Below are 18,204 nucleotides of genomic sequence, written 5' to 3'. Positions count from 1 at the left end.
AATTCGGTTCAAAAAGTACAAAGTCCAATTAAAAAAAAAAAGAAATCCAGGGAAAAAAGAAAAAAAATTACTCTGTCCTGGGTTTGAATCTGCCTTTTGGCGGACTTTTTTTCTCCCTTTTCAAATTTCAAATATCAGAAAAACATTTATTTTTAATAAAAATGAAGGAAATAATCAAAAAGTTTAAAATACATTATCGGGTAAGGTTAGGGTAGGTGTAGGGAGAGATTTTTTTAATCCGTTTAATAATTTGAATTAAAATTTACACTCAATAAGATATTATTCCATACTCTTTTATAGTGTATTAAAATGCTGAGGTGCAGATAATTGCCACTATTTGCAATAAATGATTACCAAATGCGGACGTAAGTGGACGTCCACAGAATGTCCATCAGCAAACGTTACAATGCGGACCAAAACCGGACGTTCTCAAAAAGTCCGACAGCCAACGTTACAGAGTGGACGTACTCCGGACCATAAACGGACGTTCATAACGTCCGGGGGGCGTCCCCTGTTTGCTGGGGACAGACTTGTTACTTTCGTTCTTTAGGGGATATCCATTGGGTCATTAAAGCTGCGTTAAATAGAACGGATAGCTTTTAATTTCCATTTAAAAATAAATTCAATTCAATTCAATTTAATTTACTTTTTTTTTTTTTTTTTTTTTTTTTTTTTTTTTTGTAATACGAAAACGGGTGAAAATGAAATGTGCCGTTTTGTGGACGTTGGTTAATCTTTTGGCCGTGTTTGGTAAGATATGTATTTACGATTTCCGTATCATTTCGTGTGTCCATTAATCACTTTATACTCGTCTGAAGTCGATGTATTATTTATTAATTGCTGCTGTTTTATGTAGCTGAGGAATGTAAATGATATATTGTTATTGTTTTAACTTTGAAAGGAAAAAAGTTTTACTATAGTTTTTGTTATTTGTACACAATATTGGATCAACATCTATTGCAGAAGAAAGTCATGAGTTTTCACCACACTGTCCAATTAAAATATAAAAGTTAAAGAATTAACATTTTCTCATTATATTTGTATAATCTTTGTATTATGTTATTATTTCTCCACTTCATCCAAGCTGTTTTGTTCTCTGTTTTCATCTTTGAGCATGCTCTTGATATAGGCCGATGTATTTTTACCATTTTGTTGATTCTGAAACGTGTGACACATTCGTTCACCTCTCACTGATCATTTGGTCCCCCATAAAAAAATAAAATAAATAAATAAATAAATAAATAAATTCTGTGTGTACCCTCGGGAATATATATATATATATATTTTGACGGGGTGAAGAAGCACACGACACGAGGATCAAGTTAAGTTCCCCGAAAGGGGGATTTTATTGAGGTTGCAGGGAAAAATAGCCAACGTGAGGGGTTCGGTGCTCAGTGCTCAGCAGTCTCTTCCTCCCTCTGCGCAGTGCTGTGTGGATCCGTGAGGTCCGAGTCTTTAGCGGGCTGGCGGTCACACCTGCTGTCTGGAGGAGAAAAACAGAGAAAGCTGAGTCCTTTGGAGACAATCACGCCTCTGTGTTCGTCGGTTGCCGCTTATAAAGCCCGTCTGCAATGGGCTGCAGGGTGTGACCGCTCAGCCCATAATGAGCAGGTGAATGTGCCTGCTCTGTTTACCCGCTGATGAGGAGCTCGGGACACGCGTCATATATATATATATATATATATATATATATATATATATATATATATATATGTGTGTATATATATTAATGTATTTTAATGTTGAATATATGTTATATAAGCATAAATATACACAATGTAGAACATCTAAAAAAGTGTTTGTGCCCACCCCCCCACCAAGCATAAAAGTTAAACTCTGCTTATGTCTTAAATCCTTCACTTTTGTATATCATTGAACATTTATCAGAATTTGCATTATTCAAATCAGAAACACACAAAGAAATGCAAGCTTTTTCTTCATTGCAGAGAGCAGTATGTACATCAGTGTATGTGTGCGTGTGTGTGGTTAAAAAATTTTCACTTCCCTGTTCTGTGGCTGTTGACTGCTCGCCCAAAGGACCCCTCCTCCCTGCTCTCCATCTTCCTTGCGTGTCTGGTTCTTGATTTTGCTGGTTTTCTGGGCATTCCTTGGCCCAATGACCATCTTTCTTGCACAGTCTGCATTTGGTACATTTTCTGGTCATATGATCATCAGTTTCGCAGATCCAGCAACCCTGTTTCTCAGAATTTCCTTCAGCCCCATTAGATTATCTTCTACCTCATCTTTTTACTCTTCCCCCAGCCCCTTTTGCTGATTTTGCTGCATAGAAGAGCCTCCAGGCCTCAAAACAGCTTGCACTAAGGCCAACTGTAATTTTGTGTCATTCTTGGCTATAGCCTTTTCCTTCTTAGCTGTTTACAGTTCTTCTAAAACATGTAGAACAGCAGATAATAATACATTTTCCATTCAATGTAGCTGGTTTTCACTGATTGCACAATCTTAGGACTCAGTCCATTCAGAAACCAGCTCCGCAAATGACACTCCCATGTGTCAAGTTGATTTCCTCTTTGGGCAGGTTCCTTTAATCCTCTGTTTCTGATGATAATAGTCTTAGACTCTTCACTGCTATGGCAACAGCTGCAAATCTTCGCTGTGTCCATGCGCGCTGGGAATGCTACTTTTATAACTTCAGCATGCTCCGTGGTGCTCCACGTTATCTTCTTTTACCGTGTCTTAATTACACATTACCACAGAGTCAGACCCACCAGTATGGTTTATCCCTTTTTCTTAATTCCAATTCTGATTTCAAAACCCCAATTCTTTAGAAGATTTTGATTTGTCTCTTGCCAGAGAGTCCTGATGCCACCCAGGTTCATTTACTGATTCCAGTGGTGTCCCCTCCTGGCCTCAGCGGTCGTTCTCTCTCTACCTTTAACCTATTCGGGGTTAGGGCTGAACTTCTATTGTCCAGGATGTACTGTCCGCTTTCAGGTCCAGAAGACACATCCAAGGAATCCCACTTCTGATGCCAAATTGTCGTGGCAAAATAAAAATGACCTTCACCAGCATAAGAGACAAACTCACCCAATTGTCTTTTAAAGATTTTATTCCTTGCAAAGTCTTACAGACACACAGGTTGTTGTAGAGTGCGACAAAGAGGGAGGGTGCTTCTCCACCTTATATCTCTTCCCTACTCAAGGTTACAAACTCTTAACAGCTGTACTTTTCCACACATGGTAAGAAAGTAAAAAAAAAAAAAAAAAACACTCTACTATATCATACTTCTAAAGCTCGGTCCCCCTATATTTAGGCCCCAAACCATATATCATTCTTACTTCATAATAGTTCTAAGTAAAGCATGAACTACATAATGTTTCATAAGCATATAATCATGTAATCATGCCCACGGTAATGGATAAAAAAATATACATATATATGCTATTGGTCTTACCAGCACTTAATTAGGACCCTTTTCTATCTGTCAGTCTCTCATTATTTTCCTTTTTTCACTCGCTCTTTGTCTCCTTATGGTTCACACTTCTAAGCAAAAAGGTAGTTATGTGAGTGAGATGTTAATTGCTCACAGAGGCATTTTTATTTTCAAAATTGCTCAGTGTGCCATCTTGTCTCCTTCTGTCCATCAAAAATATCTTTATAAATGATTCATTTCAGCAAATGAAAGTTTTGCGTTAACTCTGTCAGGCCCCTTGTTCTTTCAGTGCGGGGGCAGGCCATGCAGGCTGAGAACCTGACTGTGCTGGAGGGGGGGACGGTACAGATCTCCTGTCATGTCCAGAACTACGATGGCTCAGTCGTGGTCATCCAGAACCCACGCAGACAAACAGTATTCTTCAATGAAACACGAGGTGAGTGAAGCTGCCACTTCACTGGCAGTCAATAGAAAATCTTTAAAAAACCCATTAAATGAACATCACTTTAAATGTTTGAACAAAGTGCTTTTGGCATAATTATTTTAATATTCTTACATTACTTTAGCTTAGCTAAAAGACTTGAAGATTATTCTGGGATACACAGGATACATTAGTAGATATTTTCTTTTATTTTAGCAACACACTGTAAACAACAACAAAAACAACTTTATCTGACAAATTAGATTTTATTGCAACTTTGTTTCTATATGTCACAATTATGTTGATTAATACAAAAGAGACTTGATTCTCAGAATTGCAACTTTGTATCTCACAATGTGGCTTTATATCTTGTGATTGCGAGTTTGACACGTTATACATCACAATTACTACTTGCAACTGTGTTATTATTAGGGCTGGTAAGCGATTAAAGTGTTTAATCTAATTAATTAAATGATGTGGTGATTAATCAATCTAATTAATCACAAATTAATTGCACATCAAATTTGGCTGAGAAAAAACTCCCAAAAGATAATTTAAAGTGATTGTTGAGTAAAGCATCAAACAGACATTACAAAAAGTAGCTTCAGCAAGAAATATTTTGTTTGATTTAATGTATTACATATACTTTTTAGGACCATGAGGGTGAGTAAATGATGACACGATTGTCATTTTTGGGTGCCTGAACTATACCTTCATTAATTTTTTATTATTTTTTTTTTATTATTATTACTATGGAAATATGAAATTATTTCTTTAAAGAAATTATACTCTAAATAATAAACTCAAACTATAAGAAACTACAATGTACATTCTATTGGAAATAATGTGTTTTTTTTTTTGTTTGTTTGTTTACCTTAAACCGCATAAGCACATTGCATTACACCAAATACACAAAATAATGTTCTTTTTAGCGGCAACATATGACCCCTTTAATTTCACAATATAGACTTTCTTAGATTCTTATAAAAGTCACAGTGTTGACTTTTTTTCTAGAAACTATAACTGTCTCACAATGTGACTATATGTCATAATGTGGCATAATTTTCTCATTTTAAACTTAATATCATAATTAATAAACCAACAAACCTTTATAGACTCTCAGAAAAAAAGTTTTAGTAGCTTTAATAACTGAAGTGAACATTTCAGTATCTTTTGAAAATCTAGTCTTTTTTCTGAGAGTGTAGCATCTGCTAAGTATCATTTAAAGTTTGACAATGATCTTATTAAAGTTCTTCCCCATTTTCATTACATTGCAGCTGCTGCGTATTTTAGCAAAAGTACTAGAATTAACTTATTGAGCACTCCTTCTCTGACATTACTCCCTCTGTGACGCTTCCATATACATTAATGGTTCTCTTGTAGCGCTGGTAAGTGGTAAATATGTTAAACACAACCTTGGATTCCATGCTAGCAGTGGAGCAGTCTCTTTTCATGCTGGTTAGCTTTTATCATCTTTGAAATATATTTATACTGGCGCCATCAGTCTTTCTGAAATTCTTTTTAACTAATTACACCTTATTTCAATTTGTTTTTAAAGATCCTTTAATGTGACAATCCCTTTTTTTTCCCATTGCAGCTGTCACTGTCACTCAAATTAGTTTGCTAACTAATGAATCCCGATAACAGTCTTTTAGCAGGCAGCAGAGCATAAATATCCCTCAGAGGTCATATATACAATAGCCTATCAGCATGCACACTTTCCATGAGATTCCTTCAGATTGGCCGGATCTGTGAGGTATGTAAATGAGGCGTGACTAAAGGTGTCACCGGCCTGGACAATGCATTGACATTTTCCTGCCATTTAGCATGAGAGAAGGCATTTATCTACTTTAGTGAGGCTCTTTTACTCCCTTCACATGAAATATGAATTGTCATGTCTTCTTTGCTTAACAAGCAATAATGAACTCTGACGACTTTAATTTTAAGGGGTACTCCATCCCAAAATGAAAATTTTGTCATTAATCACTTATCCCCATATCGTTCCACACCCTTAAAAGCTTTGTTTGTCTTCAGAACACAATTTAGGATATTTTGGATGAAAACTGGGAGGCTTGAGACTGTCCCATAGACTACCATATAAATAGCAGTGTCAAGGTCCAGGAAAGTATGAAAAGCATCGTCAGAATACTCCATCTGCCATCAGTGATTCAACCGTAACGTTATGAAGTGACAAGAATACTTTTTGTACACAAAGAAAACAAAAATTACTTTATTTAACAATTCCTCTCCTCTGTGTCTCTCCACATCAGCATAGTGCCATTTTAGCAAATCTGAGCTGTACGCTGGCGGCATGCACTCTTCTGTGTCAGCCACGCTGCGCTGTTGCGCTGTTTTCTTTCAAACCAAAGCATAAATACACATAAAAAATGTGTCCTTGTGGCACGACTGATACAGAAGAGCGTACGACGCCAGCGTCCAGCGTCCAGCAATGCAGTCAAATCATATACATATCATCCTTTTCAGTCCTCCACACCAAGCCTAGCACCTTCAGTACAGCTCCTGGTGTCTCTGTCTCTGGTGTTCATTCATTGTTGTTTTCCATTTCTCTTTCAACTCTAGACAGATCATTGTCCATTTGCAAAGTTCCATGCCAGCTGTGGACATCTGTTTGGCATTAGCAGTTATGGAGAAAGCATTCTCAACGTCACTCGCACTTGAGATAAAGTCATTGACATAAACTGATTCCTTTATTATCTTTACTACCTCAGGAAGTTGGGGTTCATATTTCTTCAAATGTTTTCTCACTGTAGCTGCGAGGAGAAATGGGCTGGGAGATACTCCAAACACCACCCTCGTCATCTGTAGCACACGCAGCTTCTCACCTCTGACTTCATGAGGCAGTGCATCAAGCCAGAGGAATCGCACAGCATCTCGGTCCTTCTCAGTAAGAGAAATCTGCAAGAAAGCCTTTTTGATATCTGCTGTAAATTAAATCACATGCAGTCTGAACTTAATTAATATACTGAGCAAATATGAATTCAGGTTAGGACCAGTAAGCAGACAAGCATTAATTGATGGAGGCATCAAAAACAACTTTTGTTGTTTTGTTGTTAACTTGTCTTCACGGAGAACAGCATGATGAGGCATATGGTATTTCCCAGTGGTTGGAGATGACTCCTTCCCAACTGCATCTTCGACAAAGAGCCTCCTCTTTCTCAGGACTGTCTGTCTGCTTCATGGTGATACCAAGAGACTATTTCCCAGAAGGCTTTCAGACGCTCCGAAACCAGTGTGTCTTCAGTAACTTGTACTTGCAAGCAGTCTGCATCAGCAACACTGGACATTTTGACTGGACCTTGCACTGACCAGTAGTAATCGGCACCAATCAGCATTGACAACTCTGTATCATAAGTGCCGTATTTTTACTGAATGGGAAGCAAAGGAAGATTGTCCTTGTACATTGTCCTTGTTATCACCAGTGTCAGAAGTAGGTGTCTCTCTTTTTTCACATACAGCACTGTGGTGTCGGCTTTCCACATACATTACAGCACATTTTAGTTTTACAGAATCTTGCATTGTGCTTTGGCCCAAGACACATGAAACATCTTCCCATCTTCATCGGTTTGTCCTTTCGTGCAGCAATATCAGTTTCGGACACAGTTCTGATTTGTGCTCTCACTGTGTATCTAAAAGGCAGTTCTGTATTCTTTGACTGGTGGTTTGCAGTACTGCAGCTGAGAGCTGCAGCCCATGGCATGTATTTCAAATGATGTGTCTTGCCTTTTAACTGGTTTCTGGTAACTTTGTCTCTGGAATTACTTGTCTTAATCAGCTGCATGGTTCTCTCTCTGCTCAGAATCTCTTTCTGCATGAATTCCATAACTTCCGAGACTTTCCATTCATCGCTGGTTCCTCTCTGTCAACTGTACTGGAGAGTAATGTCTTCTGTAATCATCTGTAGCAGAACGGCACAACAAGCTGCCATATGCCTCTGATGAGACACCCAGCGATCCTAAGCTGCGGATATGTATACTTCACATTCATCATAAAGTTGTCTCAGAGCAGTGACTTTGTTTCTTTACTGGACAGAGATTCAGCAGTTTGGTCATATGAGCGCTAATAACCAGGTCTGTTCTTCCGAACTGATTCTGCAGCAGCTCGATCGCGTGATCATAATTACTGTCTGTTAACATCAGTCACGCTATTGCCTTTGAAGCAGCACTGGTTAGGTACGTCTTTAAATAATTAATGTTTTGCTCAGCGCATCATTCTTGTGAATAGCGGTTTCAAACTGATTCCAAAAGTCTTGCCACTGACTGATTTCACTGTTAAACTTGTCTATAATCAACTTGGGCAACTTAACTGTTTGTCTGTGTAGCGAGGGCTCTGTGCTGCTCGTTCTGCTACTTTCCCGGTTTCTCTGTATCACTCAGTGCGTGTGACTCGCTCTTTATACTCCTCAACATCAGCATTTCATTCTCCAAATCATTGGTGTCCATCCCTTCCTCGATTCTAACATCCAACTCCAGCATCGTTTTCTCTTTTTCAGATAACAGGGCTAACAGTTCATGTCATCCCTGCCCTCGCTATATCACGGGCGGGGATACACATATAAACAAAAAAGATTGCGTCAAAGCAACTGAACAACATTAATTAGGAAAACAGTGTGTCAATAATGCAAAATGACAGTTAAAGGCACTTCATCATTGAATTCAGTGATGTCATCATCTCAGTTCAGTTAAAATAGTATTCATCATTGAATTCAGAATCAAGTCAATGATATCGCTGTAAATGAAGTGACCCCCAACTAAGCAAACCAGAGGCGACAGTGGCAAGGAACCAAAACTCCATCGGTGACAGAATGGAGAAAAATCCTTGGGAGAAACCAGGCTCAATAGGGGGGCCAGTTCTCCTCTGACCAGACGAAACCAGCAGAAACTACAGTAAACCATTTATCGTTCAATGACCAGATCTTCTTTGTCTACCAAGTTTCGATGTCTTGTAAAAGTCTCATTGTGGAAAGCGCCTACAGCTCTCCGTTTCGGCACCAAACGTTTGTCGTGTCTTCTTCGCTTAACAAGCAATAATGAACTCTGACGACTTGAATTAAAAAAAAAGAACTGATTTACTGTAGTTTCAGATAGTTTTACAGTGATTAATTCACTTTAGCAGCGTACATGTTTTACTGTAGTTTCAGATAGCACACTCTCAATCTGAATAGCAGTATGGGCAATGTTTTCTTAAAGGGGAACAGCCCAATTAATTACTATATACTGTATATGGTTAATGTTCTTATTATTGAAAACAACTAATTAAACATTATACTAAGCATTTACTGTATGACTCTCATTAATCTAAATTAAGTTACAACATGGATAGAGTGAGAAGATACTTGTCACGAAAAAGTGCTCACTCACTTATTCTGTTTATCACTTATTTATTCACTAACTTGCTCATTCATTCAAAGTATCACTGTTTCACTTATTCAGTATATAACTAATTCTTTCATTCAGTTGTTTGTCACTGACTGTTCATTTCATCAATTTACATACTTAATGCATCACTCATTTGCTCAGTGCAACACACTGAATCATTTGTTTTGTCTATGCATTTAATCATTTATTCACTAACTTGCACATTCATTTAAAGTATCACTGTTTCACTTACTAAATATATAGCTCCCATTTACTCAGTTGCTCCCTCACTGATTGATTCATATTGTGATTCACTTGCATCACTATCACTCACTTAATGTAACACTGATTCAAATGATTGATTGATTCATTTGATTAATTCATTCATCTATTCACTATCTTGCTCATTTGTGTACACTGTAATGTATCTCTCACTTAATATACAACTCATTCACCAACTCACTTACCTGCTTGTTCACTGATTTATTTAGTGATTTACTTAGTGTATCACCATGACTAATTCAATGTAACACACTGGATCATTGATTCATTTATTCATTCACTAATTGTAACACTTTCCTCTTAACCAAGATATAAAAATAACTCAAGAAATTCACTTACCTGCGTACTGACTGATTTATTTAGTGATTCACTTTATCAATGTATCACTATAACTCACTCAGTGTAACACACTGATTCACTGATTCAATTATTCATTCATTTACTACATTGTTCCTTCAATGTATCACTCTTCTGTTGACTTTGGTGTACAGTTTCACTCAGTTCAGTTGTTTTCTCACTGATTTATTTAGTGATTTACTTACTTATTGTATCACTATCACTCACTCAATGTAACATAGTGAATCATTGATTCAGTCAATGTTTATTCAATGTATCACTCTTTTTTTCTCAATGTATAATTCTTATTCAGTTATTCAGTTGCTCTCTTCACAGACTGATTTATTTAATTATTTAATTATTCATTTATCATTATCATTGATTTAATTTATTCAATCACTGGTTCATACAATCACTCACTCATTCATTAATTCATTCACTAACTCGCTCATTGATTCAATGTATCACTTACTAAATTAATAAACAATTCATTCAATAAATCACTTGCTCATTCACTGACTGATTCATTTTGTGTTTACATTACTCAATGTATCACTATCACTCCCTTAAATTAACACTGAATCATTGATTCATTCACTCACATGTTCATTTACAGTATTTAAACATGAATTGGTTCATTCATTGTTTGCTCATTCAGTCACTAATTTTCTTACTCATTCATTTTCCAACATGACACACAGATGAATTCAGCCAAGTGGTGAAAAATGTCTGGGTTCTTTCAGAGCCAGTAGTCATCTTATGGATCCAGTGTGGTGTATGGCTACCTGAGAGTGTGCTGATGGCATGAGGGTCACATCTCCAGAGCACAGTCGGCCACAGACAAAGAGTTTTAAAAGGAAGTAGGGAGAAAAGGAGTATTTAGTGCCGGTCAATACATAACGATTTGTGTGTAAATCCTATCCCAAAAAGGCCCATCCAGCCTTTGTAACCAGCATTATTATTTGTTATTATTATTATTTTCTGACAATTTTATTATTATTCTCTCACCTTGGTTTCAAAGCGCAAATTGTTTTCAACACTAGTTCCCGATGCTTCTGTTTTCTGCTTCCCCTCAGTATTTGTGTTGTTCTGTGTCAGCTGTTCTGTGAGAGATGCTAGTTAAAAACCTTGTCTGTTGTTTTCTTCTCCTTTCCATCTTCTCCTTTTTATGTTGCTCTGTTCTTTTGATATTTATTGTGTGATGGTTTTAGTTTGAGTTGGGTTGAGTGAAAGTAACGGATACTGCGGGTCAAAATTACTCCACTACAATTAAAAGTTTAAAGACAGATTTTTACTTTAGCAAAAGTAAAGAAGTACTTGCTTTTAAAAGTACTTAAGTATCAAAAGTAAATGCCTTTTTTTATGTCAATGCACTGTTTTATTGTTGTATGTAATACTTGCAATACTTCTGAAGCAACTTAGAATACATTACTTCTACTGAATACACTAGTTTGTAGTATATTTGCCCAGACAGGAAACAGTTTTGGGCCCAGATCCGGCCCACATCTGGCCCGCGTGAAATCCATGCGGGCCAGATGTGGGCCGGATCTGGGCCGAAACTGATTACTGTCTGGGAGGAATAAATAGATTTTAGAATGTTAAAAACCTACGGGGAAAGACCAAAACAAATCAAACAAATCAAACAAACAAACAAAAAATATTTAACACCCCTACCCACCTGTACAAAAGCAGGATGGAAGTGATCTCACACAGCTTTGACAGTGAGTGTACACATCTATGTGTAGCCATTCATCCACATTTGAATAAAGTGGAAAGTGAAATCCTGTAAATACAGAGTGATAAGGAAGAAAAGGCTGATTCTGCAAAGGAGCGTCTGTTGGGTTTGCGGCAACCACATGTGACAACCTCGGGCTGGACTCCACTTCATCCACGGTAGCAATGCCAAACAAAGTAGTTTTGCTTTCACAGGGAAACACACAGCGTCTATACAATATCTCGCAGTATTTTGATGTCACACACAAAACAGTCTGTGCAGTGCTGCTTTAAGTCCAACACATATTGTGTTTTATTAGGAGATGCACAACAGTTCTTCTGTGGCTTCATAGACAGGGTTGGGAACCGTTAGAAATGTTCCGATTCCGTTTCCTTTAAAATCATTAAACAACTATTAAAAAATAGCGGTAAGGAAAAATGCACAATACTCAACTACTCAATGCTCAATACTGTTTATTGTCAACTTAATTTAAAGATTGGTAATGTCAAAGTTCAACATATATTACATTATATGGATTTTCATAAGTAGGGTTGGGTATTGTTAGACATTTTCCGGTTCTGGTTCTATTTAAATGAACTATTATTAAGTTTTTCCTATTTTACCTTCATTGAATGTAGTGTTGCTGGAAGGTATAAGTAATGTTGAGTAATGCTAGTCCATCAATCAGGATATGCTTCAAAGTTGATGTTTTTTACACTATCAATAACATTTTGCTTTTAAAGCAGGAATAAGCTGGTTGGCCAAATAGTCCCTTGAGGGCTGAGACACTTGTTCATTTCCCTAAATTAATGAAATATAAACTGTTGTACTTATAACCATGTATACAATCCATAAAGCCCCTATTTTACAAATAACAATGCAGTCAGGAGATGCAATGAGTGGTTTCCACATTATTAAACATTTAAAATACATGAAAACAAATATTTTCTATCACTTTATCACTGCTGAAATAACCTGTTGACTAAATAATCTACCCCTCATACTTACATAACAATAGCAGTCTGTTTATTTAGTGGTCCAAGTTGAAGTCAAGTGAAAAAGTGAAAGTCGTGACATTTGCCAAGTATGGCAACCCATACTCGGAATTGGTGCTCTGCATTTAACCCATCCAAGTGCGCACACACAGCAGTGAGAAGTGAACACACTGTGAACACACACCCAGAGCAGTGTGCAGTTATATATCCAGCACCTGGGGAGCAACTGGGGGTTCAGTGCCTTGCTCAAGGGCACTTCAGCCATGGTAGAGAGCGCTGTTCATTCCCGGGTTACAAGTCCAACTCTCTAACCGTTAGGCCACAGCTAGCCCCAGTCAATATGTATATAAATGAGAATATGGGACAGATATAATGTAATTTAATGGTGGTAGGTGCTGCGTGCTGCAGGTACATGTACAGTCAGACAAAACAACGTGCACAGTTATCAAAGGCGCGAGTGCACGTACAGTCGAGGGAAACATGTGTTCGGTAGTTAAAGACGTGCTGTGGCCCAGAGCGTCTGTGGAATGCGCGTCATTGGAATCAATGTGCTCAGTAAGTAAAGAGGCAGGGCGGCGTTTCTGTTATTTTGTTTGTTACATCCTTTACGGGATACGCCAAATCATCAGAACACCTCACAACACTTGGTCACGTGTCGCAACAGAACCGTTTTCGGAACCGAATCAGTTCCTCGGTTCCCAACCCTATTCATAGATAATATTTTCACGTAGTTCCTCCTACACAATTTGGCAAAATCAGACAATATTGTGTCTAATATATACCACAATATTAACTTCTTATTATTGAATAGTTTTAAATAAATATCACATTTGCAACTGGTCAGTGTTAAAGAAATGCTGGGAAATCATTTCATGTAGCCCTACAAGAGTGATTACTGATAAACTGTCTGAAAAATAATGTTAGGCTATGTCATGTCCTGTTGTGTTTTTAATGTTTTTACTATGTATTTTTGTGTGTGTGTATATATATATATATATATATATATATATATATATATATATATATATATATATATATATATTGCACTAAAGGGATTTGCACTATAATCTCGTTGTATTTTAAGGACAATAAAGCTGTTGAACTGTTAAACTTGAACTGAAAAACAAAGTCACGTTTTACAGAAGAAAGAAATCACCCACTGACTTTCAAAGCTGCTAAATAGTAATGACTTTCTACTTCAAGGACTTTGATAGAAATGTAGTGGAGTGAAAAGTACAATATTTGTCTTTCAAATGTAGGGAAGTTAAAGTCATAAGTTCCCAGTAAAATTCATACTCAAGTAAAGTACCGATACTCAAAAAGTGTACTTCAGTACAATACTCAAGTAAATGTAGTTACTGTCTGCCTCTGGTAACTGCTTTGTTACTTAAAAGGTAATACTATTTTATTTTACTATCAAGTTACTTACAAAAATCGAAAGACAAAGTGGTATTTATATATCTTACACAATCAGGATCTACAAAACATTTTGTTGTTGTTGTTGTTGTTTGTTTTGTTTTGGGTTTTTTTCTGACAATTAAACAATTGAAAACAGCAATAACAGCAGTATTTAGGCATGGATGAAGTCAGCCAAAAAATTGTTTACGAAAAAAACGTATGCTAACCAAGGCAGAATTTATTTAATTTAAAATACAGCGAAACCCGTAATAATGTGAAATAATATTACCAGTTAAAAATTATATTTTCTGTCTCAGTATATTTTAAAATCTAATTTATTCCTGTGATGACAGCTGAATTTTCAGCATTCATTTCTCCAGTCTTCAGTGTCGCATGATCCTTCAGAAATCATTCACATATAAACACATCATGTATTTAATGTTACTTTTGATCAATTGGATGCATCCTCTTTGGAACAACAGTATTAATTTCTTAAAAAAAAAAAAAAAACCTTTTGAATGATAGTGTAGTTAAGTTAGTAGCGTTTGTATGGCTCTATTTTCTTTTCACAGAGCCATTTTCATTGAAGAAGAAAATCATTTCATTTTGATTAAGAATGAAAAAAGACACATTTTCTTAATTGCAATAACACCACTGAAATTGCTCAAAATAAGACTACAAGGATGCATTTAGAAAGTAAATACAGTAGGCCCAATTTTATTTAAATTTTAACTTGTGTATCCTGTGGTTCCTTTATCCTCACTGATCCCTACTTTCTCTCTCTTCCAGTACTGAAAGACAACCGTTTTCAGATGGTTCTTTTCACACAGCACCTGGTGCGGATCACATTGACTAATGCAATGGTATCTGACGAGGGTGGCTACTTCTGCCAGCTCTACACCGATGACACACACCACCAGGTGGCGACGCTGTCAGTGTTGGTGCCCCCAGAGGTGCCTACAGTGGAGGTGAAGACAGAGGCAGTGGAGGGCGGAGAGGCGGAGCTCACATGTGTGTCCCCACGGAGCAAACCACCAGCCACCCTGCGCTGGGTCCGAGATCGCAGAGAAATCGCAGGTGAGTTTAATTTAAATGTCACAATTATTGTAATTTCACATTCAGTGCAGCCACATTTAAATCCTATAAATGCACTTACAAATATGAAAGACACATAAGCACACATACAAACACAAAAGAGTCATCTTTTCTTAAAAATCCTTTACATGCATGCATATTTGATTTGTCTCTTTGTCAGACTCTCTGTCTTCACGGTAAATGTCATGTATGATGGCGCTCTATAAAGTTGTGAGCGCAAGTGTCTGACTGTCTGCGACAGATTCAGTACAAAGGTACCCAGTTTGAATTTAGACTTCTGAGTCTGCCGCTGTTTCACTTCAGCTAAAATAATTTTAATGTCTGCCTGATCAAGGATATTTAAGCAATATCACACAAGTAAGAGTTATATAAACAAGTTTATGTCAAGTAATGTGTGTTTCAGACCAAATTTTCTGTTTATTCACCAAGTAGCACACAGGCTGACAGCTGGTCTAGAAAAAGGGCACAACTCCACAAAACTGCTTGCATATTCTGGTCTGGAACACCACTTACACAGACAAGTAGAGTGAGACAAACATTAACAACTGGCCTGTGCTGTAACATCAGTGCTGTGTTCATTGTATTGTGAGATGTACCTCTGAGATTGGACCCACTCTATAAGGTTCAGTTTGTTCACATTAGTGGTAACACTTTAGTATGGGGACCAATTCTCACTAGTAACTAGTTGCTTATTAGCATGCCTATTAACATATTGGCTGTTTATTAGTACCTCTATGGCACATATTCTGCATGAACATATTCTAGATCCCTAATCCCACCCAATACCTAAATTTATTAATAAGCAGCAAATTAGGAGTTTACTGAGGCAAATTAGGAGTTTACTTCCTTTACTGAGGAAGTTAATGGTTTGTTAATAGCAAGATTTGGACCTTAAAATAAAGTGTGACCACTTTAGTTAATAAATTACTAACAGTAGGCCTACTGTACTTTTACAGCATTTGTTAATCTAGGTTTACTTTTTTTAAAGTATCAAAAATACAGTAAAAAAATGTAAACAAAAATTATTATTTAAAAAATCGTACTGACCCCAAGCTTTGAAAGTGAAAGTGAAAGTGAAAGTGACGTAACATACAGCCAAGTATGGGGACCCATACTCGGAATTCGTGCTCTGCTCTTAACCCATCCAAAGTGCACACACACAGCAGTGAACACACACACACCGTGAACACACACTCGGAGCAGTGGGCAGCCATTGATGCTGTGGCGCCCGGGGAGCAGTTGGGAGTTCGGTGCCTTGCTCAAGGGCACCTCAGTCGTGGTATTGAGGGTGGAGAGAGCACTCTACATGCACTCCCCCCACCTACAATTCCTGCCGGCCCGAGACTGGAACTCACAACTCTTGGATTGCGAGTCCGACTCTCTAACCATTAGGCCATGACTTCCCCCACAGAACAGTGGTGTACGACTTTAGAGGGATTTTTATTATGAAGGTGTTATTTAAATATTTTTTGAACAGTAGGCATGTTGTTCCAAGATGAATGAAAGTTTTACGGGTTTGGAATGACATGAGGGTGAGTAATTAATAACAGAATTTTCATTTTTGTGTGAACTTTCCCTTTAACATTTCAAAAACCCAATAGGATTTTTCAGTTGGCTTTTGGATTATTGCAAAAATTAAACTCTGTGACTAACAAAAGTTTATGATTCAAACATGCTACATAAAGTTAATAATTGATAAATTATGAAGAAATTATGAAGTAGATATTACTGGTGTATTTTATGTTGTAGAATAAAATGTGAAAATATCTTGAACTCATGTTACAGACCTTATTTAAGGCATTTAACATAAAACCCATTAACTCCATTGACTTTGTTATGATGGAACTGGAAATGCAAAACTTTTTTTGGATTTTGGCCACCATAAAAATGTTATCCCCATGTTTATTTTTAGTTCATGATACCTTATATATTAACTAAGGTTAATAAATAAGTCGGTAACACTTTAAATTAAGGAACACATATTCATTATTTACCAGAAGTTTTCCCTCAATAAACTCCTAATTTGCTGCTTATTAATAAGTATCATCAGTAAGTTTAGCTATCAGGTCGGGTTAAGAGTTCTAGAATGTGGTCATGCAGAAAAGTGCATTAATATGCGCCAAATAAACAGCCAATATTCTAGTAATACGCATGCTAATAGACTACAAGTTAATAATTAGAACTGGGCCCATATTCCCAAAACATCTTAAGCCTAAAAGTAGCTCATAACTCGCCGATTTAAGAGAAAATCGTAAAAATAATGGACGTGTCAGTCCTAAATTTAGGACTCCTATTTAGGCTATTTCAAGTCAAGTCAAGTCAAGTCTGCTTTATTGTCAATTCTTCCACAAGTACATACATACAGAGAATCGAAATTGCGTTACTCTCAGACCCCCGGTGCATACAGATAACACTAACAGTAGAGCCTAAAAATCTAGATCAAATATAAAATATAAGATAAAACTATACAATAAGGGAATGTAAAAAAATACATAATAGAAAAAAATCAGAAAATAAGGTTAAATAAAAGCAGCGCAAGGCACATGGCAGATAGAGTGCAAACCAGTGAACAAACAGTGCAGATAAAAAGATTTTTAGTGCATAAAAAATAGCTTATTCAGTCTGATTAAAAGTGACAAAGTGACAAAGGGCTCAGGAGCAGTTATTTTTATTAAACTGACTGATGAGGTGGTAGAATGATGTCAGTTCCATGGTGAATGAGGTAGTGAGCAGACCAATGCTGCACAAAGTGACTGGTGCATGACATCGTATGTTAGAGGGAGGGGGGGTGGAAGGACATGGAGATGTGGGATCTGGGGGGGGGGTTCATAGTTCAGTGGTGCCTGAGGCAGAAGAGGGACGGGGGGGCAAGTTCGGGAGCGAGTTCAGCTTCCTGACAGCCTGATGGATGAAGCTGTCCTTCAGTCTGCTGGTCCTGGCCTGGAGACTTCGCAGTCTCCTCCCTGTTGGCAGCAGACTGAAGAAGCTGTGTGACGGGTGAGTGGGATCACCTGCAATATAGAGGACTTTTCGAGTGAGATGGGTTCCATAAATGTCCTGGAGTGAGGGGAGAGAGACACCAATGATCTTCTCAGCTGCTCTCACTATGCGTTGCAGAGTCTTCCGGCAGGACGCGTTGCAGGCGCCATACCACACAGTGATGCAGCTGGTCAGAATGCTCTCGATGGTGCCTCTGT

The 18,204-nt window shown here is 37.4% G+C and overlaps 1 pseudogene; it reads left to right on the top strand.

Moving 5' to 3' along the window:
- Positions 1–562: 562 nt before the first annotated feature.
- The window catches only part of LOC109046703, a 48,719-nt pseudogene continuing 31,077 nt past the window's right edge, over positions 563–18,204 (top strand).

The sequence above is a fragment of the Cyprinus carpio genome, chromosome B22 (genome assembly GCF_018340385.1).
Source record: "Cyprinus carpio isolate SPL01 chromosome B22, ASM1834038v1, whole genome shotgun sequence".
Lineage (NCBI taxonomy): Eukaryota > Metazoa > Chordata > Actinopteri > Cypriniformes > Cyprinidae > Cyprinus > Cyprinus carpio.
Note: the sequence above shows the minus strand (reverse complement) of the source record. Positions and strands in the feature narration are given on the sequence as shown.